Source organism: Pseudophryne corroboree, chromosome 6 (genome assembly GCF_028390025.1).
Source record: "Pseudophryne corroboree isolate aPseCor3 chromosome 6, aPseCor3.hap2, whole genome shotgun sequence".
NCBI lineage: Eukaryota > Metazoa > Chordata > Amphibia > Anura > Myobatrachidae > Pseudophryne > Pseudophryne corroboree.
Window position 1 is genome coordinate 266,828,647 of NC_086449.1, and position 26,327 is coordinate 266,854,973.

Genomic DNA, 26,327 nt, shown 5'->3' on the forward strand with positions numbered 1-26,327 from the left:
CCAATAGCCTCCATACTACAGGCAAATTGATCTCAAAGAATACACTGGCCTGCTGCATCATGTAATCCGTCCATCTAACTCCTCCTCACCTGTCAGTGCTGTAAAACTATTGAGGTGTATTCAATCCTGGGCTCAACAACTAGCACACTAAGGACCTCATACCCCTCGCCACTAAGGAGAATTAAAGAAAATTAATGAGCCCTAGATTCTCATTAAGACCCCCCGGTTTCAGGGTTTGCAGTCTATGAATCCACATGGATTCTAACTGCAAAAGTTTTATACGATCCCTAAGATCCACAAAGACGCACAGAGGCCTCCGGGCAGACCCATCATTTCTGCCAGGGGGTCTCTGTGTGAACTTGTGGCTATCTACCTGGATTGCTATTTGCAACCCTGTATACAGGGAACGAGCACACATCTTAAAGATTCCAGCACATTATTAAGAAAATTTCACTCCATTGAACAGGTACCGGCCGACACAACGTTGGTTACCATCGACGTCACTAGCCTATATACTTGCATACCACACCAACAGGGTTTGAATGCAGTAAGACGTTTAATTACAGGTAATGCATTGTACACTGGGCCGGATATAGATTTTTTCATGGAGTTATTACAGTTCACCTTATCTCACAATTTCTTCATTTTTGACGGGCAATTTTATAAACAGCGAACGGGGTGTGCCATGGGATCTTCCGTGGCACCCTCGTTCGCCAATGCCTTTATGTGGGAGGTGGAACGTCAATTGTTTTTGGCTGACGCAATAACAACAAGTCGTTTGTTCATCTATTACCGATATATAGATGATGTACTGATCTTTTGGCGAGGTGAAGTGCAGGATTTAATATCCCTAATTGACAGTCACAATGCATCAGATAGCCCCGTCAAATTTACGATGAGTTTGAGCCAACATGAAATGTGTTATTTAGATATTCTTATCAAATTACACGAAGGCAGGATTGATACATGCTTGTATAAAAAACCCACTTACCGCAACACAGTGTTGCGGTATGACAGCTTTCACCCGACCTCCACTATTAGGGGCCTGCCATACTCACAATTTCTGCGGGTATGCAGGTCCAATACAAATGTGGAGGTCAGGGACAAACAACTGGATGAAATGGAGGGCAGACTTCGGGACAGGGGCTTTCCCCCAAAATTGTTACGCAAGGCCCGTAAAAAGGCCACAGCCATGAGAAGAGAAGACACCCTCCAATCAGTACCACCTAAGGATACCTCCAGCTGTATTCCGTGGGTGAGTGCATACGATGTCAATAGCGGACAGGTTAAGAACAGACTGCGAGGGCTGTGGCCCGTAGTCACATCGGACCCTGAGCTAGCAGTCTTCAAGAATAAACGGATTATGCCGAGTTACACTAAAGGGCGTAGTATCAAAGACATCCTTGTCAAAACTGACATGGCTAAGTTAAAAGTGGCCCCCACCCACCATTTTTTAAGTAGAAAAAATGGGTGCTATAAATGCACGGGCTGCACGATGTGTGCGCATATGTCCCCAGGTGATAGTATTTCACAGCCCTTCTCAGGAAAAAGTTTCAAGATCAGGTGGCCCTTAACTTGTAGCACCAGGTTTGTTATATATGCCATCATGTGCCCATGTGGCCGGTATTATATAGGGAAGACTGAGTGCCAGTTCAAAGTGCGAATGGCTCAGCACAGACAAGCTATCAGGAATGCTTTGGCGGCGGGCAGTGGTGAACAGCCGGTGGCTAAACATTTTGTGGAGTTCAAACATAGCATGGCGACATTTAAACATCGGATCATTGATCATGTGCCAGAATCCCCCCGGGGGGGGGAATAGGGGTAAAAAACTTTTGCAGTTAGAATCCATGTGGATTCATAGACTGCAAACCCTGAAACTGGGGGGTCTTAATGAGAATCTAGGGCTCATTAATTTTCTTTAATTCTCCTTAGTGGCGAGGGGTATGAGGTCCTTAGTGTGCTAGTTGTTGAGCCCAGGATTGAATACACCTCAATAGTTTTACAGCACTGACAGGTGAGGAGGAGTTAGATGGACGGATTACATGATGCAGCAGGCCAGTGTATTCTTTGAGATCAATTTGCCTGTAGTATGGAGGCTATTGGAGGAGTAGGTTAATATATGGTCAGGGATGAGTTCCTGAGAAAGATTCCCCAGAAGTTGTAATACTAGATACTTTATAGATACATTGTCGACACGGTTCAGAACCAGGACGGACAGTAGCTGCACTGGATATTAGTATTAGTATGCAGGATGTTTACTTTTTATTTATATTTTTTGCACGGGTATAAAATGTGTATAAACACTGTTTTTACATTTGACATTAGCACTTTAATACAGATTTGCACTAGTATGTAACCAGTTCCTAGTTTGCACAGTATTTTTTTAAAACGATGTTGGCATATGTTTTTTCTATTATGTATTGCCAGCGTCTCCATGGTAACGCGGCATACTCCCACAACGTCACTTCCGGCTGCGGAAGACGCGCCCGGCGGCGACGGGCGGTGAGATCGGCGGCGTGACCAGGGGAGACGCCAGGTGATTGGGTGTGATGTGGGGGGTAAGTACTTCTTTTAAGTATTTAAAAGTTTGTAGTGCTGTGGTTACACTTATCCTGAAGAAGGGGAACTGGTCCCCGAAACGTTGATTTCTTTTTGCACTATTACAAGATTTTATGACAGTCTCCGAGTGCCGCCTTTTCTTTGATTGAAATATTTTGGGGGGCCTCACCAAAGCCCTCCACGGAGGAAGGCACCGGAGCAGGACATATCCCCCAGCGGATACTGGGAGTGCCGGGGCAGTAAGGTACTATATATATATATATATATATATATAAAATTCCACAAGAAGATGGCACTCAGAGACTGTATTCTTTGCAAAGCGACACCTGGATATTATCTTTACCTGGACGGGCACCTGAGCATGTGGGTTTTTTGTACCGAGTGCCGGCAGATCGTGGATTGGTGTGTATATATATGTTTTGGAAAGAGGCACTCAAACAACAATAATATATGAAAAAAGAGTCTTATGAATTTAATTTCACCCAAAAACGGGCATTTCAGGTAGGATCACAAAAGTGATGGTGGCTCAGCAAAAAAACTTGAACATGATTCACAATGTATACAGCACTACAAAGTGCTTTTTGATGAAAAAGAATGTTTGCTTATTAGAAGGACATGAGAAACCAAACCAATACGTCCGTCGACCTCGGTCCCGTATGGACCGTTCAAGACCCGCACAACATGTTACTGTCACCTTCCACCTTCCAGAGCCATCTGCATGCAGACACACAGCAGACACAGCCAGCTTTATACCCCTCATAATGCTCATTACTTACTGCAGCTGATCGCAATCTCCAATTCAAACACCCGCGGCGTGCGTCCCACCTCAGTGCGCATGTACCAGCGGACCCTGGCGTCTTTACACACTACGTCACCGCGCCGGAACATTCATGCGTTCCACGGCGCTAAGGGTTTCCGGATACAGCACGCAATCACCCATCCTACCAATGCCGTACACGCCTGTGCGTTCCACGGCTTGGTAGGTATTCGGGTTAACATACCACAACAACCTCATCGCCACAAATGACGGGATATAACTAAACAAACAGGGCTGTTGCCATAGCTACCCCGCGACGAGCACATCAGACCACTGTCTACATGTCTCCTCATGAGGAATCACACAGGCAGTACCACCCAAATAGTGTTATGCTAATAGTACAGTTTAAGTACAATAATCAAGCCAAAACAAGCTGTACATTGTGAGAAGCAAAATAGCACTTCAAACGCAGGTGTGAGGGACACGATCATGCAGCCTAAAACCAGTTACAAAATTAATGCCTACGTTATTAATGATATGTTATATCAAAGCATCAATCAATGCATTACTTAATGCTACATGTCACAAAGTGTCTGCTTGCAGAAAGGACTACCGGATAGTGATCCTATTCCAAAATGCAATGTGCAAAACATGACAACCATAATAAATAAAGACATACCATATCAAATAATATTATATAAGGCAATGGACCCTGATAGGGGCCAATCATATGCAGAGCAATTTAAAGTGTCCAGCTATAACTCAACACTATATGCTATAAAAAGCACCGAAAGTTATTACTCTCATTAAGACCCTTAGGGGACTTAGTGTCCAATAAATAAATCCACCGGGATTCAGATTGAAGTAACTTTCTTCCTCGGTCTCCACCCCTCGCCAACCTGGGAATATGGTCTATGATCATGCACTTTAGTGCTGCAAGTTGATGTCCATTTTGTAAAAAATGCAGAGCCACCGGCTTGTCACTCTTTTGGTTCAAGATTGCCTGTCGAATAGAGAGGCGATGGTTCGCCATCCTTTCTCTGAAAGTGGTAGTGGTCTTCCCCACATAATAGAGTCCACACGGGCATATTAAAATATAAACAACAAAGTCCGTTGTACATGTGACTGAAATTTTTCTACCCGTATGTGGATGAGCAAACACTTTTCCTGTTATCATACTATTGCATGTTGTACATCCAGAGCACCTAAAACAGCCCGTCCTGCGTGTGGTGAGCCAGGTATCCCTTGGTTTTGTGCTAAAATTCTTTATAGGTTGCATCAGTATTTGTTTCAAATTAGGGCCCCTGGAAAAAGATATTAATGGCTTCTTCACAACCTTTCGGAATGCTCTGTCAGTGGCAATAATAGGCCAATGTTTTTTCACAGAACTTGCAAATATTGGTGCATTGATATCATATTGGGTAGTAACCACCATTCTATCCAATGTTTTTAAACCTGGTGGTTTTTGTCTACCCTCAAAAATGAACCGTGCCCTTTTAAGGGCCTTTTTTATCACTCCTGATCCATACCCTCTTTCCTCAAACCTGGTCGCCATTTCAACAAGTTGTAATTCACGTAGATCAGATTGTGTATTATTGCGCATTACGTGCAAAAACTGAGAAATTGGCAAACCATTTTTGAGGGAACCAGGGTGGTGGCTCGTGGAATACAAGAACGTATTCCTATCCATGCTTTTACGGTACAGGGTGTATTTATTGTTATGTTTTTTAATTAATATTTTTTCTGAGTTTGAGTTTAATTCTTTTGTAATTTTTTTCGGTTATTATTTTTGTGAATATGGTCCCTTTGGGAGCTATTTTTGTGTATGAGCAATTAAGGGAGCTCTATCTGGTCAGTATTTGATGGTTACATTGGCTTTTGATTGGTTCATATAAGTGTTGATGTATCCTGAATCATGTCACAAGGAGCTAGGTTATTGGATGAGCAGCTGTTAGATTTAGCGGAGAATGCGCAAGTTAGTCTAACAGACGATGATGCAGAAAAAGTACTGTTTGAACAAGAGGAATTCAGTCATGTACCGGCTGATAGTGCAGTAGATCTTTATTACAAATTGTTAAGATTGAGTAAAAGGGAGGTAGATTTGGTCCTCCATGGTCAATTTTTATCAGACTACTACCGACAAAAAAAGATTCCACGTGGCTTCAGGGTTCACAATATTCCCACTATTGAGCGTACCAACCCTAGTTTTTGCAGTAAATGGTGTGGTGTTTTAAACAAGTGTTCCCTTGATTTAATTTTGTTGGTGGTAGAGGAAGTTGGGAATGAGCTAAAACGCACTAGAACTGACCTGGATGACTTTAGGATTCATCACCAATCTAAACTTGTTGATGATAAATCTGAAAAGTGGCTTGAAAAACTCACTGCACAAATCGACCGGTACAAGAATGACTTAATAACATTCAAGAAAAATAAGCTTGAAACAGTTCATAATGACTATCGCAATCATACGGTATACAGATGGCTCACAGGGGAGACTTTGAGAACACCTAGACAGCGTTATCCTGTTAATAATAAAAACGCCGCTCATTGTGAGAGGCGTGCATTATAAAGTGAGGCTTGGCTTATTAAGTGAGTTTGAAACAGCAGCAGGTGAGTTAGAATACAGCAACAGGTGAGTTTTATAATACACCAAGTGACACACAAATTTGCAATACCATTAACATCTGATACAATGTTTGGCCTTGTGCAGTGCAATGGATGTAAAGCATTTGTTTGTAAAGAGGCAGCGTGGAGACTCAGCTGCTGTCCAATCTGTGAGCAATTTTCTCTGCTGAAGGAAGAGATAGCAAAACTGCATGCTGAGATTTGTAGGATGTCTGTGTCTTTGAAGCCTCCACTGCCTCAGAGAGCCACCAGAAGACATTCTGCCTGGACTACTGTGGGCTCTCAAGGGCAGAGATTTCCAGAGGGACACAGACACCTCCCGCAAGCGGTGACACTGCAAAACTCGTATGCTACTCTTGCAGGGCTGGAAGATACAACTAATAGAGGCACTACAGAACAGGAGGATATGGGGACTTCTACCAACTATAGGAACAGGAAATGGAACAGGAAAATTGCATCTCCAAAAAGGACTGCACTTCTCTTGGGAGATTCCATTATTAGAGGAATACATCTGGGAAATGCAAATGAAGTAGAGAAACAAGTAAGGTGCTTACCTGGAGCCACAGCTCCAAGGGATAAAGAGCGCATGCTAAGAATTGTAAAGGCAGCAAGAAAAGATGGGGAGGTGGATGTCATTGTCCACCTAGGGACAAATGACCTGGCAAATGCTGAACTCATGGCTGTAAAAGATGAATTTAGGAAGTTAGGGACTGCTCTGAAGCAGGTGGCAACCACTGTATCTTTTTCAGAAGTATTGCCAGTACACAGAGGGGAAGACAGAACTCATTGCATCAGAAACTTCAATGTTTGGCTAAGGACATGGTGCAATGAGGAGAGATTTGGATTTATAGGCCACAGTCACACCATCTGGCAAGATAGGAGCTTATACAAAAGTGACGGTCTGCACCCATCTTCAAGGGGAACAAGAATACTAACTGAATAGTTTGGATGCTTCATCAAGAACTATTTAAACTAACAAAGGGGGGCAGTGAACCAAACAGGAATAAAGAAATCTGCTCCCCCAACACAGAGGTATTGTTTCTGCAGGCAAAGGGAATAGGAAGCATATCCACAGCAACAGAAGATAATTCAGATCAAAACCAAATAAAAATAGGCAGAGAGAAGAACATAGCTAGGAACAGAAAAAGCACAAACAAAACTCTAAAAGCTATGTGTGCAAATGCTAGGAGCTTAGGAAATAAAATCCCAGAACTAACTGCAATAATGACAAGGGATGATCTAGACATTGTGGCAATTACAGAGTCATGGTACAATGAAAATCATGACTGGGACATAGCTATACCAGGATATACTTTATTTAGGAAGGACAGAATTGGAAAAATCGGAGGAGGGGTAGCAATGTATGTAAAAAATGCCATAAATACTACATTAATACAAAGTATTGAAGAAAAAACTGAGGCCCTTTGGGTGACCATAGAAACAGGGGAAAGGTTGATTATTCGTATTGGCGTGATATACAGGCCACCAGGTCAGGAAGAGGAGCTTGACAAGAACCTATCGCAGGACATAACTAAAATGGCATTAAAAGGAGAGGTAATAATCATGGGAGACTTTAATCTTCCTGATGTAAACTGGGAGGTGTCTGTTGCTAGTTCCAATAGAAGTAGGAACATTTTAAATTCCCTTCAGGGAGCATCCCTCCACCAATTGGTGAGGGAGCCCACTCGGAAAGACGCAATATTAGACTTAATACTTACAAATGGAGACAGATTATCGGACGTAAAAGTGGGTGAAAACCTGGGATCCAGTGATCATCAAGCAGTATGGTTCAGCATTAAGACAGAGACTGACTCGTCCCATACAAAAACAAAGGTGTTGGATTTTAGGAAGGCTGATTTTGTAGGGATGGGAAAATGTGTAAGCGATTCTTTGGCAGAGTGGAGGAACTTGGAAACAGTGCAGGAGAGGTGGGAAACATTAAAATGTGCAATATTGAAGGCAACAGACCTTTGTATCAAAACTGTTAGGAAAAACACAAGGAAAAGGAAGCCAGTGTGGTTTGCAAAAGAAGTAGCAAATATTGTGAGAGCAAAAAAGATGGCTTTTAGGAAATATAAGCAGACACAAAATAATGAAGACAAAAAGATATATCTTGTTAGACAGAAGGAGACAAAGAAGGTAATCAGATGTGCAAAGGCACAAGCTGAGGAGAAAATGGCCCAGGCAGTGGGTAAAGGAGGCAAAACTTTTTTTAGGTATATAAGCGAAAGGAGAAAAACAAAAGGCGGAATTATAAAACTAAAGACGGACACTGGGAGTCTTGTTGAAGGAGACAATTTAATAGCAGATCATCTTAATGATTATTTTTGCTCAGTATTTACTACTGAAAGAGAGGGGAAGGGGCCACAGTTAAGTTGCAGGGATATTCAGGAAAATGAAACAAGTACATTTACAGAGGAGAAGGTCCTAACAGAACTCTCAAAGCTGAAAGTGGACAAATCTATGGGGCCAGATGGGATACATCCAAGGATACTAAAAGAACTTAAAGAGGTGCTGGTAGCACCATTGACAGAATTATTCAACCAGTCATTAGCTACAGGAGTAATTCCAGGGGACTGTAAAAGAGCAAACGTAGTCCCACTGCACAAAAGTGGAAGCAAGGAAGAGGCAAACAACTACAGACCAGTGAGTCTTACATCAGTAGTAGGGAAATTGATGGAAACACTCTTAAAAGAAAGAGTTGTAGATTATCTCAAATCCGGCAATTTACTGGATCCCAAACAGCATGGATTCACTGGGGGGAGATCATGTCAAACAAATCTTATTGACTTTTTTGATTGTGTGACTAAAGTGATGGATAAAGGTGGAGCCATGGATATAGCTTATCTAGACTTTAGTAAGGCTTTTGACACAGTTCCACATCGCAGACTGCTAAATAAACTTGAAAGTTTGGGATTGGATATTAGGATTATTGAATGGATAAGATCTTGGTTGAAGGATAGAAAACAGAGAGTTGTGGTAAATGGAGTGCATTCACAGGAGGGAAATGTTACCAGTGGAGTACCCCAGGGATCTGTACTTAGACCAGTGCTTTTTAATATCTTTATTGGTGACATTGCAAATGGCATTAAAGGGAAAGTATGCCTTTTTGCAGATGACACAAAGGTATGCAACAGGGTAGACACACCAGGTGGGGTAAAACAAATGATTGAGGATCTAGGTAGACTAGAGGAATGGTCAAGAGTCTGGCAATTACAGTTTAATGCCAAAAAATGCAAAATCATGCACTTGGGTCTCAAAAATCCTAAAGCTAAATACAGTATTAATGGCACTATACTGGAAACTACTGAGGAGGAAAGGGATCTAGGAGTCACTATTTCAGATGACTTAAAGGCAGGTAAGCAATGTAACAAGGCAATGAGGAAGGCTAGTCAGATGCTTGGCTGCATTGGGAGAGGAATCAGCAGCAGAAAGAAAGAAGTAATAATGCCACTGTATAGGTCATTGGTACGGCCTCATCTAGAATACTGTATTCAGTTCTGGAGGCCATATCTTCAAAAGGATATTAATACATTAGAAACTGTACAAAGGAGGGCAACTAAAATGGTGCATGGCCTACATCACAAAACATACCCAGAAAGACTAAGAAATCTCAATATGTATAGTTTGGAGCAGAGAAGGGAAAGGGGGGACATGATAGAAACTTTCAAATATATCAAGGGTTTTAACAAAGTCCAGGAGGGAAACATTCTCCAAATGAAGAGAAGCAATAGGACACGAGGACATGCATTGAGACTGGAGGGGGGGAGGTTCAGGGAAAATTTGCGGAAAAATTATTTCACAGAAAGGGTAGTGGACAAGTGGAATAGCCTCCCATCAGAGGTGGTAGAGGCTAAGACAGTAGAGCAATTTAAACATGCATGGGATAGACATAAGGATATAATTACAAAGAAATAAGGATCAAATAAGGTTAGAGATAAAAATAATATAAAAAAAAAAAAAGGGGGCAGACTAGATGGGCCAAGTGGTTCTTATCTGCCGACAAATTCTATGTTTCTATGTAATAAGTATAGAATACCATTTTCGGTGGACTCTTCCTATTCATCCTCTGAAACAGAAGGTAATGAACGGCTGCCCCCTAGTGGACAGGCTTTTTTAGGAGCTCAATTGGATCCCACGGGGATTGGTGGCAACAGGGGCGGAAGGGCCGCACAAGGCAGAGCAAAAGGAAGAAGGGGAAGACGAAGGAAGTGATGAGTGTTAACAATGTATTCAACTTGTCAAAATATATATTGTCTCCGGTTGAGGAATCTGTGTTATCGTTGGGGCTTTCTTTTGTGCCCACGTTTAGATGTGATGAGTTTGACTCACGTGTGGATTTGTACAAATTAGGCCGTAAGTTACGACTTAAGGAATTCTTTAAAGACACTGAAGTGTCTGATGAAGGTACAAACAAATTCTGTTCAAAAAAATCAAGTGACTTTGATCCTATATCAGTCAATTCAAGCATCAAGACCTTCTTAATGATGGTTGAGAATGATTTGGACGGGTCCACTAGAAAGTCAAACTATTATCACAATTTATCTTTTGAACAGAGAATGGCCATTAAGTCTCTACAAAGCAACAAGGAGATTGTGATACGTACAGCAGACAAGGGTGGGGCAGTGGTAGTGTTGGATTATCAATATTATCACGAGGATGTTTTAACACAATTGAGTGATACTGTTACTTATTCTAAGAGAAGGTCCAACCCTATGTATGACATAAAATCTAAAGTTGATGCTTTGTTGGCACGAGGTTTAACCAGCGGATACCTGGATGAGCACCTGGTGAGAGCCCTTACAGTTGAACATCCGGTCACTCCGATACTGTATTGTATCCCTAAGATACACAAATCGACTGATAGGCCCACAGGTCGGCCAATAGTGTCCGCAGAGAACTCGGTATTACAACCATTGGCAAAGTATGTAGATTTTCTATTGCAACCTGTTGTTGTTAGCAGTAAGAGTTATATACAGGATACTGGAGATTTTTTGAAAAAGCTTACTCAAATAGAAGTTTTACCAGCTGAATATCTGTTTGCAACGATGGATGTTTCGTCGTTGTACACTGTCATACCCCATGATCTTGGCGTTTTGGCTGTGGAACGAGCATTGCCTGGTTTTGAGTTTTGTGGACCTCCGGTTGATTTTATATGTGACATGATTCAGGTCATTCTTACACAAAACCACTTCCAATATGCGGATTCTTTTTATGTGCAGAATGCTGGGACCGCGATGGGTTCGAATTTGGCACCGGCATATGCCAATATATTTATGACACAGTATGAAGAGGTTAACATCTATCCCAGATTCGGTCCCAGCATTCTGCACTATTATAGATATATTGATGATGTTTTCATCATATGGAAGGGTTCTTGTGAAAGCTTTAAGGAAATGGTGTCGGAGCTAAATGGGCTTTCTAGCCCTATTCGTTTCACATTTAATGTTCAGTCTGACCGGATAGAGTTCCTTTACGTTTTGGTGTTCAGGGATGGAAATCGGTTAGGGACTACCCTGTACCGTAAAAGCACGGATAGGAATACGTTCTTGTATTCCACGAGCCACCACCCTGGTTTCCTCAAAAATGGTTTACCATTTCTCTGACGTCCTAGTGGATGCTGGGGACTCCGTAAGGACCATGGGGAATAGACGGCACCACAGGAGACTGGGCACATCTAAAGAAAGCTTTAGGACTATCTGGTGTGCACTGGCTCCTCCCCCTATGACCCTCCTCCAAGCCTCAGTTAGATTTCTGTGCCCGGCTGAGCTGGATGTACACTAGGGGCTCTCCTGAGCTCCTAGGAAGAAAGTATATGTTAGGTTTTTTTATTTTCAGTGAGACCTGCTGGCAACAGGCTCACTGCACCGAGGGACTAAGGGGAGAAGAAGCGAACCTACCTAAGTGGTGGTAGCTTGGGCTTCTTAGGCTACTGGACACCATTAGCTCCAGAGGGATCGAACACAGGACCCGACCTCGTCGTCCGTTCCCGGAGCCGCAGCGCCGTCCCCCTTACAGAGCCAGAAGCAAGAAGGTGGTCCGGAAAATCGGCGGCTGAAGACTTCTGTCTTCTCCAAGGTAGCGCACAGCACTGCAGCTGTGCGCCATTGCTCCTCATGCACACCACACACTGCGGTCACTGATGGGTGCAGGGCGCTGGGGGGGGGCGCCCTGAGCAGCAATATTAACACGTTGGCTGGCGAACTGACACCATATATAGCCCCAGGGGCTATATAGGTGTTTATTAACCCCTGCCAGAACTTTTACAATAGCGGGAGAAAGCCCGCCGAAAAAGGGACGGAGCCATCTCCCTCAGCATACTGGCGCCATTTTCCCTCACAGCTCTGCTGGAGGGATCGCTCCCTGGCTCTCCCCTGCAGTCCTCCACTACAGAAAAGGGTTAAAAAGAGAGGGGGGGCACAAATTAGGCGCAGTATATATATATATATTATGCAGCTATAAGGGAAAACACTCTCTATAGGTGATATCCCTGTGATATATAGCGCTCTGGTGTGTGCTGGCATACTCTCCCTCTGTCTCCCCAAAGGGCTTTGTGGGGTCCTGTCCTCTGTCAGAGCATTCCCTGTGTGTGTGCTGTGTGTCGGTACTGCTGTGTCGACATGTATGATGAGGATAATGAAGTTGAGGCGGAGCAAATGCCTGTGAATGAGATGTCACCCCCTGCGGGGTCGACACCGGTGTGGATGGACTTATGGAAGGAATTACGTGACAGTGTCAACTCCTTACATAAAAGGTTTGACGACATAGGACAGCCGGCTGCTCAGCTTGTGCCTGTCCAAGCGTCTCACATGTCATCAGGGGCTCTAAAACGCCCGCTACCTCAGATGGCAGACACAGATGTTGACACGGATACCGACTCCAGTGTCGACGACGATGAGACTAGTGTACCTTCCAATAGGGCCACCCGTTACATGATTGAGGCAATTAAAAATGTATTACACATTTCTGATAATACCCCAGATACCACAAAAAAGGGTATTATGTTTGGTGACAGAAAACTACCAGTAGTTTTCCTGCATCTGAGGAATTGATATGAGGTGTGTGAGGAAGCGTGGACTTCCCCCGATAAGAAATTGATAATTTCTAAGCAGCGTACCCTTTTCCGCCAGAGGATAGGTCACGTTGGGAAATAACCCCTAGGGTAGATAAAGCGGTTACACGCTTATTAAAAAAGGTGGCACTACCGTCACGGATACGGCCGCCCTGAAGGACCTGCTGATAGAAAGCAGAAAACTACCCTTAAAGCTATATACACACACACGGGCATTATATTGAGACCTGCTATTGCCTCGGCATGGATGTGCAGTGCGGCAGCTGCGTGGTCAGATTCCCTGTCGGATAATATTTATACTATAGATAGGGACAATATTTTGCTGAAAATAGAGCATATAAAAGACGCTGTCTTATACATGCGTGATGCACAGAGGGATATTTGCCGACTGGCATCACTAATAAGCGCTATGTAAAACCATTGCCGCCAGACGGGGGTTATGGACTCGGCAATGGTCGGGCGATGCCGATTCAAAACGGCACATGGAAGTTTGCCCTAGAAGGGGGTGGAACTGTTTGGGGATGGTCTTTCAGACCTCGTTTCCACAGCTACGGCTGGGAAATCAAAACTTTTGCCACAAGCTACCCCACAGCAAAGTAAGCACTGTATTATCAGGTACAGTCCCTTCGGCCCCAGAAAAGTAGAGGGCTAGAGGCTCATCTTTTCTGCCAAGAGGAAAAGGTAGAGGGAAAAAGCTGCAGCACACAGCTAGTTCCCGGGAGCAGAAGTCCTCCCCTGCGTCCGGTAAGTCCACAGCATGACGCTGGGGCTGCTCAGGCGGACCCGGGTACGGTGGGGGCCCGTCTCAGAAATTTCAGCGCACAGTGGGCTCTCTCACAGGTGGATCCCTGGGTTCTTCAAACAGTATCTCAGAGGTAGAGGCTGGAATTCGAGACGTCTCCCCCCGGCCGTTTCCTAAAATCTGCCTTACCGGCAACTCCCTCTGCCAGGGAGGCAGTGTTGGTGGCTATCCAAAAAACTGTATTCACAGCAAGTGATTATCAAGGTACCCCTCCTTCAACAGGAAAAGGGTTACTTTTCCACAATGTTTGTGGTACCGAAACCGGACGGTTCGGTGAGACCCATCTTAAATTTAAAATCCTTGAACACATATAACAAAAGATTCAAGTTCAAGATGGAATCGCTCAGGGCGATTATTGCGATCCTGGACGAGGGGGATTACAGGGTCTCTCTGGACATCAAGGATACTTACCTGCATGTCCCCATTTACCCTCCTCACCAGGAGTACCTCAAGATTGTGGTACCGGACTGTCACTATCCGTTCCAGACGCTGCCGTTTGGATTATCCACGGCACCGAGGGTCTTTACCATGGGTAATGACCGAAATGATGATACTCCTTCGCAAGAAGGGAGTTTTAATTATCCCGTACTTGGACGATCTCCTGATAAAGGCAAGGTCCAAGGAACAGTTGGTAAGGGGGTAGCACTTTCTCGGGAAGTGCTGCAACAGCAGGACTGGATTCTCAATTCCAAAGTCACAGCTGGTCCCAACGACACGTCTTCTGTTCCTGGGAATGATTCTGGAAACAGACCAGAAAAAAGTGTTTCTTCCAATGGAAAAAGCCGAGGAGTTGTCATCTCTAGTCAGAAACCTCCTAAGACCGGGACAGGTGTCGGTACATCAATGCACACGAGTCCTGGGTAAAATGGTAGCTTCGTACGAAGCAATTCCATTCGGAAAGTTCCACGCAAGGATTTTCCAGTGGGACCTGTTGGACAAATGGTCCGGGTCCCATCTCCAGATACAGCAGCGGATAACCCGGTCTGCAAGAACCAGGGTGTCGCTGCGGTGGTGGCTGCAGAGGGTTCATCTACTAGAGGGCCGCAGATTCGGAATAGAGGACTGGGTCCTGGGGACCACGGATGCCAGCCTTCGGGGCTGGGGTGCAGTCACACAGGGAATAAAATCCCAAGGACTATGGTCCAAAACAGGAGTTTTCACTTAACATAAATTTTCTGGAGATAAGAGCCATTTACAAGGCCCTAAGCAAAACAAGGCCCCTGCTTCACCAGCCGTACTGATCCAATCAGACAACATCACGGCACTCGCCCATGTAAAGAGGCAGGGCGGCACAAGAAGCAGGAGGGCGATGGCAGAAGCCACAAGCATTCCCCGTTGGGCGGAAAATCATGTGGTAGCACTGGCAGCAGTGTTCATTCCGGGAGTGGACAACTGGGAAGCAGACTTCCGCAGCAGACTCCACCCGGGAGAATAGGGACTTCATCCAGAAGTTTTCCAAATGCTGGTAAACCGTTGGGAAAGACCACAGGTGGACATGATGGCGTCCCGCCTCAATAAAAAAGATATTGCGCCAGGTCAAGGGAACCTCAGGCGATCGCTGTGGACGCTCTAGTGACACCGCGGGTGTACCAGTCGGTTTATGTGTTCCCTCCTCTCCCTCTCATACCCAAGGTACTGAGGATAATAAGGAAAAGAGGGGTAAGAACTATACTCATGGTTCCGGATTGGCCAAGAAGGGCTTGGTACCTGGAACTTCAGGAGTTGATCTCAGAGGACCCATGGCCTCTGCCACTCAGACAGGATCTGCTGCAGCAGGGGCCCTGTCTGTTCAAAGACTTACCGCGGCTGCATTGACGGCATGGCGGTTGAACACCGGATCCTGAGTGAAAAAGGCATTCCGGAGGAAGTCATTCTTATCCTGATCAAAGCCAGGAAGGATGTCAGCCTGAAGTGCAGACGTTGTAAGGGAGTGCTGCATATTCAGCCCCTTTTTTGTGCCCCAGTGGCACCTTGGGATCTCAATGTGGTTTTGAAGTTCCTGGAATCACATTGGTTTGAGCCACTTAAAACCGTGGATTTGAAATATCTCACATGAAAAGTGGTCATGTGTTAGCTCTGGCTTCGGCCAGGCATGTGTTTGAATTGGCGGCTTTGTCATAAAAAAGCCCTTACCTGACTTTCCATATGGATAGGGCAGAGTTGAGGACTCGTCCTCACTTTCTTCCGAAGGTGGTATCAGGTTTTCACTTGTACCAACCTATTGGGGTGCCTGCGGCTACTAGGGACCTGGAGGATTCCAAGTTACTGGACGTAGTCAGGGCCCTGAAAAATTATATTTCCAGGACGGCTGGAGTCCGGAAAACTGACTCGCTGTTTATCCTAGATGCACCCAACATGCTGGGTGCTCCTGCTTCTAAGCAGACTATAGCGCGCTGGATTTGTAGCACTATTCAGCTTGCGCATTCTGCGGTGGGAGTACCGCAGCCTAAATCTGTAAAAGCCCATTCCACATGGAAGGGGGCTCATCTTGGGCGGCTGCCCGAGGGGTCTCGGCTTTACAACTTGGCCGAGCTGCTACTTGGTCAGGGGCAAACACGTTGCAAAATTCTACAAATTTGATACCCTGGCTGAGAAGGACCTTGAGTTCTCTCATTCGGTGCTGCAGAGTCATCCGCACTCTCCCGCCCGTTTGGGAGCTTTGGTATAATCCCCATGGTCCTTACGGAGTCCCCAGCATCCACTAGGACGTCAGAGAAAATAAGATTTTACTCACCGGTAAATCTATTTCTCGTAGTCCGTAGTGGATGCTGGGCGCCCATCCCTAGTGCGGATTGTCTGCAATACTTGTAAATAGTTATTGTTACACAAATCGGGTTGTTATTGCGAACCATCTATTCAGAGGTTCCATTGTTATCATACTGTTAACCGGGGTTTCCTATCACGAGTTATATGGTGTGATTGGTGTGGCTGGTATGAGTCTTACCCGGGATTCAAAATCCTTCCTTATTGTGTCAGCTCTTCCGGGCACAGTGTCCTAACTGAGGCTTGGAGGAGGGTCATAGGGGGAGGAGCCAGTGCACACCAGATAGTCCTAAAGCTTTCTTTAGATGTGCCCAGTCTCCTGCTGAGCCGTCTATTCCCCATGGTCCTTGCGGAGTCCCCAGCATCCACTACGGACTACGAGAAATAGATTTATCGGTGAGTAAAATCTTATTTTTTTTTTCAGTTTTTGCGCATAATGCGCAATAATACACAATCTGATCTACGTGAATTACAACTTGTTGAAATGGCGACCAGGTTTGAGGAAAGAGGGTATGGATCAGGAGTGATAAAAAAAGGCCCTTAAAAGGGCACGGTTCATTTTTGAGGGTAGACAAAAACCACCAGGTTTAAAAACATTGGATAGAATGGTGGTTACTACCCAATATGATATCAATGCACCAATATTTGCAAGTTCTGTGAAAAAACATTGGCCTATTATTGCCACTGACAAAGCATTCCGCAAGGTTGTGAAGAAGCCATTAATATCTTTTTCCAGGGGCCCTAATTTGAAACAAATACTGATGCAACCTATGAAGAATTTTAGCACAAAACCAAGGGATACCTGGCTCACCACACGCAGGACGGGCTGTTTTAGGTGCTCTGGATGTACAACATGCAGGCCCGGCGCTACCCGCTCAGCGAAGGGATGCAGTGCAGGGAGGCGCTGGGACGGAGAGGCGCTCCCCCTGCTCTGCATTCCTTCCCTGCTGCGCCGTCCTGTCCCCACTGCTGCTGCTGCTGCTGCTGCCAGTGCTGTGTCTGTCACTGTATGACAGGCACTGGCAGCGGGCACCTGCAGCATGAAAAGCTTCCTCTCTCCCTTCCCCTCCCCTCACCTGTGACAGCGCCGAGTACGGGACACAAGGGGGCGGAGCTACACGGGCCGGAAGGGGGCGGAGCTACACGGACCAGGCTGCTGTACAGAGGGAGACTGGCTTAGGTAAGTGGAGGGTGAGAGAGAACTTGAAGTGTGTATGTGACGTGTGTGTATATGGTGGGTGTATATATGTGTGAATTGTGTGTGTGTGTGAGGTATGTCTGTGCGCGCGCTTTATGGACGCTACTACTGGGGGGGCATTACATATAAGGACGCTATTACTACAGGGGTGCACTACGTATAAGGACGCTACTACTACTGGGGGTGCACTACGTATAAGGACGCTACTACTACTGTGGGGGGCATTACGTATAAGAACGCTACTACTACTGGGAGGGGCATTACATATAAGGACGCTATTACTACAGGGGTGCACTACGTATAAGGACGCTACTACTACTGGCGGGGCATTACGTATAAGGACGCTACTACTACTGTGGGGGGCATTACGTATAAGGACGCTACTACTACTGGCGGGGCATTACATATAAGGACGCTACTACTACTGGCGGGGCATTACGTATAAGGACGCTACTACTACTGTGGAGGGCATTACGTATAAGGACGCTACTACTACTGTCGGGGCATTACGTATAAGGACGCTACTACTACTGTGGGGGGCATTACGTATAAGAACGCTACTAGTACTGGGAGGGGCATTACATATAAGGACGCTATTACTACAGGGTTGCACTACGTATAAGGACGCTACTACTACTGGCGGGGCATTACGTATAAGGACGCTACTACTACTGTGGGGGGCATTACGTATAAGAACGCTACTACTATTGGGGGGCATTACGTATAAGGACGCTACTACTACTGGGGGTGCACTACGTATAAGGACGCTACTACTACTGTGGGGGGCATTACGTATAAGGACGCTACTACTACTGGGGGCATTACGTATAAGAACGCTACTACTACTGGGGGTGCACTACGTATAAGGACGCTACTACTACTGGGTGGCATTTTGTATAAGGATGCTACTATTACTGGGGTGCATTACATATAAGGACGCTACTACTACGGGTGGGGCATTACGTATAAGATTAATAAGATTGTACTACATTGTGGCGTAATTTTAAATGGGGGTACTACTGTGTGGCCATGCCCCTTACTTGTGAGATCACAACCCTTTTCCCGGTGCGCGCTAAAGGAATATTGGAGGGCGCAAATTTATAGTTTGCAGGGGGGCGCCGAACACCCTAGCACCGGCCCTGACAACATGCAATAGTATGATAACAGGAAAAGTGTTTGCTCATCCACATACGGGTAGAAAAATTTCTATCAAACATCAAGTCACATGTACAACGGACTTTGTTGTTTATATTTTAATATGCCCGTGTGGACTCTATTATGTGGGGAAGACCACTACCACTTTCAGAGAAAGGATGGCGAACCATCGCCTCTCTATTCGACAGGCAATCTTGAACCAAAAGAGTGACAAGCCGGTGGCTCGGCATTTTTTACAAAATGGACATCAACTTGCAGCACTAAAGTGCATGATCATAGACCATATTCCCAGGTTGGCGAGGGGTGGAGACCGAGGAAGAAAGTTACTTCAATCTGAATCCCGGTGGATTTATTTATTGGACACTAAGTCCCCTAAGGGTCTTAATGAGAGTAATAACTTTCGGTGCTTTTTATAGTCTATAGTGTTGAGTTATAGCTGGACACTTTAAATTGCTCTGCATATGATTGGCCCCTATCAGGGTCCATTGCCTTATATAATATTATTTGATATGGTATGTCTTTATTTATTATGGTTGTCATGTTTTGCACATTGCATTTTGGAATAGGATCACTGGCCCTCATTCCGAGTTGTTCGCTCGGTATTTTTCATCGCATCGCAGTGAAAATCCGCTTAGTACGCATGCGCAATGTTCGCACTGCGACTGCGCCAAGTAACTTTACTATGAAGAAAGTATTTTTACTCACGGCTTTTTCTTCGCTCCGGCGATCGTAATGTGATTGACAGGAAATGGGTGTTACTGGGCGGAAACACGGCGTTTCAGGGGCGTGTGGCTGAAAACGCTACCGTTTCCGGAAAAAACGCAGGAGTGGCCGGAGAAACGGTGGGAGTGCCTGGGCGAACGCTGGGTGTGTTTGTGACGTCAACCAGGAACGACAAGCACTGAAATGATCGCACAGGCAGAGTAAGTCTGGAGCTACTCTGAAACTGCTAAGTAGTTAGTAATCGCATTATTGCGAATACATCGGTCGCAATTTTAAGAAGCTAAGATTCACTCCCAGTAGGCGGCGGCTTAGCGTGTGTAACTCTGCTAAATTCGCCTTGCGACCGATCAACTCGGAATGAGGGCCACTATCCGGTAGTAGTGATGTGCACCGGAAATTTTTCGGGTTTTGTGTTTTGGTTTTGGGTTCGGTTCCGCGGCCGTGTTTTGGGTTCGACCGCGTTTTGGCAAAACCTCACCGAATTTTTTTTGTCGGATTCGGGTGTGTTTTGGATTCGGGTGTTTTTTTCAAAAAACCCTAAAAAACAGCTTAAATCATAGAATTTGGGGGTCATTTTGATCCCAAAGTATTATTAACCTCAAAAACCATAATTTACACTCATTTTCAGTCTATTCTGAATACCTCACACCTCACAATATTATTTTTAGTCCTAAAATTTGCACTTAGGTCGCTGGATGACTAAGCTAAGCGACCCTAGTGGCCGACACAAACACCGGGCCCATCTAGGAGTGGCACTGCAGTGTCACGCAGGATGTCCCTTCCAAAAAACCCTCCCCAAACAGCACATGACGCAAAGAAAAAAAGAGGCGCAATGAGGTAGCTGTGTGAGTAAGATAAGCGACCCTAGTGGCCGACACAAACACCGGGCCCATCTAGGAGTGGCACTGCAGTGTCACGCAGGATGTCCCTTCCAAAAAACCCTCCCCAAACAGCACATGACGCAAAGAAAAAAAGAGGCGCAATGAGGTAGCTGTGTGAGTAAGATAAGCGACCCTAGTGGCCGACACAAACACCGGGCCCATCTAGGAGTGGCACTGCAGTGTCACGCAGGATGTCCCTTCCAAAAAACCCTCCCCAAACAGCACATGACGCAAAGAAAAAAAGAGGCGCAATGAGGTAGCTGTGTGAGTAAGATAAGCGACCCTAGTGGCCGACACAAACACCGGGCCCATCTAGGAGTGGCACTGCAGTGTCACGCAGGATGTCCCTTCCAAAAAACCCTCCCCAAACAGCACATGACGCAAAGAAAAAAAGAGGCGCAATGAGGTAGCTGTGTGAGTAAGATAAGCGACCCTAGTGGCCGACACAAACACCGGGCCCATCTAGGAGTGGCACTGCAGTGTCACGCAGGATGTACCTTCCAAAAAACCCTCCCCAAACAGCACATGACGCAAAGAAAAAAAGAGGCGCAATGAGGTAGCTGTGTGAGTAAGATAAGCGACCCTAGTGGCCGACACAAACACCGGGCCCATCTAGGAGTGGCACTGCAGTGTCACGCAGGATGTCCCTTCCAAAAAACCCTCCCCAAACAGCACATGACGCAAAGAAAAAAAGAGGCGCAATGAGGTAGCTGTGTGAGTAAGATAAGCGACCCTAGTGGCCGACACAAACACCGGGCCCATCTAGGAGTGGCACTGCAGTGTCACGCAGGATGTCCCTTCCAAAAAACCCTCCCCAAACAGCACATGACGCAAAGAAAAAAAGAGGTGCAATGAGGTAGCTGTGTGAGTAAGATAAGCGACCCTAGTGGCCGACACAAACACCGGGCCCATCTAGGAGTGGCACTGCAGTGTTACGCAGGATGTCCCTTCCAAAAAACCCTCCCCAAACAGCACATGACGCAAAGAAAAAAAGAGGCGCAATGAGGTAGCTGTGTGAGTAAGATAAGCGACCCTAGTGGCCGACACAAACACCGGGCCCATCTAGGAGTGGCACTGCAGTGTCACGCAGGATGTCCCTTCCAAAAAACCCTCCCCAAACAGCACATGACGCAAAGAAAAAAAGAGGCGCAATGAGGTAGCTGTGTGAGTAAGATAAGCGACCCTAGTGGCCGACACAAACACCGGGCCCATCTAGGAGTGGCACTGCAGTGTCACGCAGTATGTCCCTTCCAAAAAACCCTCCCCAAACAGCACATGACGCAAAGAAAAAAAGAGGCGCAATGAGGTAGCTGTGTGAGTAAGATAAGCGACCCTAGTGGCCGACACAAACACCGGGCCCATCTAGGAGTGGCACTGCAGTGTCACGCAGGATGTCCCTTCCAAAAAACCCTCCCCAAACAGCACATGACGCAAAGAAAAAAAGAGGCGCAATGAGGTAGCTGTGTGAGTAAGATAAGCGACCCTAGTGGCCGACACAAACACCGGGCCCATCTAGGAGTGGCACTGCAGTGTCACGCAGGATGGCCCTTCCAAAAAACATTCCACAAACAGCACATGACGCAAAGAAAAATTAAAGAAAAAAGAGGTGCAAGATGGAATTGTCCTTGGGCCCTCCCACCCACCCTTATGTTGTATAAACAGGACATGCACACTTTAACCAACCCATCATTTCAGTGACAGGGTCTGCCACATGACTGTGACTGAAATGACGGGTTGGTTTGGACCCCCACCAAAAAAGAAGCAATTAATCTCTCCTTGCACAAACTGGCTCTACAGAGGCAAGATGTCCACCTCATCATCATCCTCCGATATATCACCGTGTACATCCCCCTCCTCACAGATTATCAATTCGTCCCCACTGGAATCCACCATCTCAGCTCCCTGTGTACTTTGTGGAGGCAATTGCTGCTGGTCAATGTCTCCACGGAGGAATTGATTATAATTCATTTTAATGAACATCATCTTCTCCACATTTTCTGGATGTAACCTCGTACGCCGATTGCTGACAAGGTGAGCGGCGGCACTAAACACTCTTTCGGAGTACACACTTGTGGGAGGGCAACTTAGGTAGAATAAAGCCAGTTTGTGCAAGGGCCTCCAAATTGCCTCTTTTTCCTGCCAGTATAAGTACGGACTGTGTGACGTGCCTACTTGGATGCGGTCACTCATATAATCCTCCACCATTCTTTCAATGGTGAGAGAATCATATGCAGTGACAGTAGACGACATGTCCGTAATCGTTGTCAGGTCCTTCAGTCCGGACCAGATGTCAGCATCAGCAGTCGCTCCAGACTGCCCTGCATCACCGCCAGCGGGTGGGCTCGGAATTCTGAGCCTTTTCCTCGCACCCCCAGTTGCGGGAGAATGTGAAGGAGGAGATGTTGACAGGTCGCGTTCCGCTTGACTTGACAATTTTCTCACCAGCAGGTCTTTCAACCCCAGCAGACTTGTGTCTGCCGGAAAGAGAGATCCAAGGTAGGCTTTAAATCTAGGACATGACGCAAAGAAAAATTAAAGAAAAAAGAGGTGCAAGATGGAATTGTCCTTGGGCCCTCCCACCCACCCTTATGTTGTATAAACAGGACATGCACACTTTAACCAACCCATCATTTCAGTGACAGGGTCTGCCACATGACTGTGACTGAAATGACGGGTTGGTTTGGACCCCCACCAAAAAAGAAGCAATTAATCTCTCCTTGCACAAACTGGCTCTACAGAGGCAAGATGTCCACCTCATCATCATCCTCCGATATATCACCGTGTACATCCCCCTCCTCACAGATTATCAATTCGTCCCCACTGGAATCCACCATCTCAGCTCCCTGTGTACTTTGTGGAGGCAATTGCTGCTGGTCAATGTCTCCACGGAGGAATTGATTATAATTCATTTTAATGAACATCATCTTCTCCACATTTTCAGGATGTAACCTCGTACGCCGATTGCTGACAAGGTGAGCGGCGGCACTAAACACTCTTTCGGAGTACACACTTGTGGGAGGGCAACTTAGGTAGAATAAAGCCAGTTTGTGCAAGGGCCTCCAAATTGCCTCTTTTTCCTGCCAGTATAAGTACGGACTGTGTGACATGCCTACTTGGATGCGGTCACTCATATAATCCTCCACCATTCTTTCAATGGTGAGAGAATCATATGCAGTGACAGTAGACGACATGTCCGTAATCGTTGTCAGGTCCTTCAGTCCGGACCAGATGTCAGCATCAGCAGTCGCTCCAGACTGCCCTGCATCACCGCCAGCGGGTGGGCTCGGAATTCTGAGCCTTTTCCTCGCACCCCCAGTTGCGGGAGAATGTGAAGGAGGAGATGTTGACAGGTCGCGTTCCGCTTGACTTGACAATTTTCTCACCAGCAGGTCTTTCAACCCCAGCAGACTTGTGTCTGCCGGAAAGAGAGATCCAAGGTAGGCTTTAAATCTAGGATCGAGCACGGTGGCCAAAATGTAGTGCTCTGATTTCAACAGATTGACCACCCGTGAATCCTTGTTAAGCGAATTAAGGGCTCCATCCACAAGTCCCACATGCCTAGCGGAATCGCTCCGTGTTAGCTCCTCCTTCAATGTCTCCAGCTTCTTCTGCAAAAGCCTGATGAGGGGAATGACCTGACTCAGGCTGGCAGTGTCTGAACTGACTTCACGTGTGGCAAGTTCAAAGGGCATCAGAACCTTGCACAACGTTGAAATCATTCTCCACTGCACTTGAGACAGGTGCATTCCACCTCCTATATCGTGCTCAATTGTATAGGCTTGAATGGCCTTTTGCTGCTCCTCCAACCTCTGAAGCATATAGAGGGTTGAATTCCACCTCGTTACCACTTCTTGCTTCAGATGATGGCAGGGCAGGTTCAGTAGTTTTTGGTGGTGCTCCAGTCTTCTGTACGTGGTGCCTGTACGCCGAAAGTGTCCCGCAATTCTTCTGGCCACCGACAGCATCTCTTGCACGCCCCTGTCGTTTTTTAAAAAATTCTGCACCACCAAATTCAAGGTATGTGCAAAACATGGGACGTGCTGGAATTTGCCCATATTTAATGCACACACAATATTGCTGGCGTTGTCCGATGCCACAAATCCACAGGAGAGTCCAATTGGGGTAAGCCATTCCGCGATGATCTTCCTCAGTTGCCGTAAGAGGTTTTCAGCTGTGTGCGTATTCTGGAAAGCAGTGATACAAAGCGTAGCCTGCCTAGGAAAGAGTTGGCGTTTGCGAGATGCTGCTACTGGTGCCGCCGCTGCTGTTCTTGCGGCGGGAGTCCATACATCTACCCAGTGGGCTGTCACAGTCATATAGTCCTGACCCTGCCCTGCTCCACTTGTCCACATGTCCGTGGTTAAGTGGACATTGGGTACAGCTGCATTTTTTAGGACACTGGTGAGTCTTTTTCTGAGGTCTGTGTACATTTTCGGTATCGCCTGCCTAGAGAAGTGGAACCTAGATGGTATTTGGTAACGGGGGCACACTACCTCAAGAAATTGTCTAGTTCCCTGTGAACTAACGGCGGATACCGGACGCACGTCTAACACCAACATAGTTGTCAAGGCCTCAATTATGCGCTTTGCAGCAGGATGACTGCTGTGATATTTCATCTTCCTCGCAAAGGACTGTTGGACAGTCAATTGCTTACTGGAAGTAGTACAAGTGGTCTTCCGACTTCCCCTCTGGGATGACCATCGACTCCCAGCAGCAACAACAGCAGCGCCAGCAGCAGTAGGCGTTACACGCAAGGATGCATCGGAGGAATCCCAGGCAGGAGAGGACTCGTCAGAATTGCCAGTGACATGGCCTGCAGGACTATTGGCATTCCTGGGGAAGGAGGAAATTGACACTGAGGGAGTTGGTGGGGTGGTTTGCGTGAGCTTGGTTACAAGAGGAAGGGATTTACTGGTCAGTGGACTGCTTCCACTGTCACCCAAAGTTTTTGAACTTGTCACTGACTTATTATGAATGCGCTGCAGGTGACGTATAAGGGAGGATGTTCCGAGGTGGTTAACGTCCTTACCCCTACTTATTACAGCTTGACAAAGGCAACACACGGCTTGACACCTGTTGTCCGCATTTCTGTTGAAATACCTCCACACTGAAGAGCTGATTTTTTGGGGTATTTTCACCAGGCATGTCAACGGCCATATTCCTCCCACGGACAACAGGTGTCTCCCCGGGTGCCTGACTTAAACAAACCACCTCACCATCAGAATCCTCCTGGTCAATTTCCTCCCCAGCGCCAGCAACACCCATATCCTCCTCATCCTGGTGTACTTCAACACTGACATCTTCAATCTGACTATCAGGAACTGGACTGCGAGTGCTCCTTCCAGCACTTGCAGGGGGCGTGCAAATGGTGGAAGGCGCATGCTCTTCACGTCCAGTGTTGGGAAGGTCAGGCATCGCAACCGACACAATTGGACTCTCCTTGTGGATTTGGGATTTCGAAGAACGCACAGTTCTTTGCGGTGCTTTTGCCAGCTTGAGTCTTTTCAGTTTTCTTTTTTTTTCAAAGTTTTTTATTGACTAGTGAATTACCAGTAAAACAGGTTTAACAGTGTGCATTATATGAGCAGTACATTACATTACATTATGAACAGATAGTAACAAGAAATACACTTATACTCCGTGTAAGCCCTAGGTAGTAATAGTATGGTAACTGTAGAGGGTATGTAGTAACCTTTGGAGTGTGGGGGAGTCAGGTGATATACATGTGTGATATAGAGTCGGTGGTTCAAAAGGGGGGAGGTGCAGAGTCCAATGTCTCCTGCAAATACCAT

General features: G+C 46.2%; 1 protein-coding gene across 1 annotated transcript in view; it reads right to left on the reverse strand.

Moving 5' to 3' along the window:
* Positions 1–26,327, reverse strand: part of USP50 (ubiquitin specific peptidase 50) — a 156,215-nt gene that overhangs the window by 68,491 nt on the left and 61,397 nt on the right. The gene's annotated exons all lie outside the window — the stretch shown is intronic.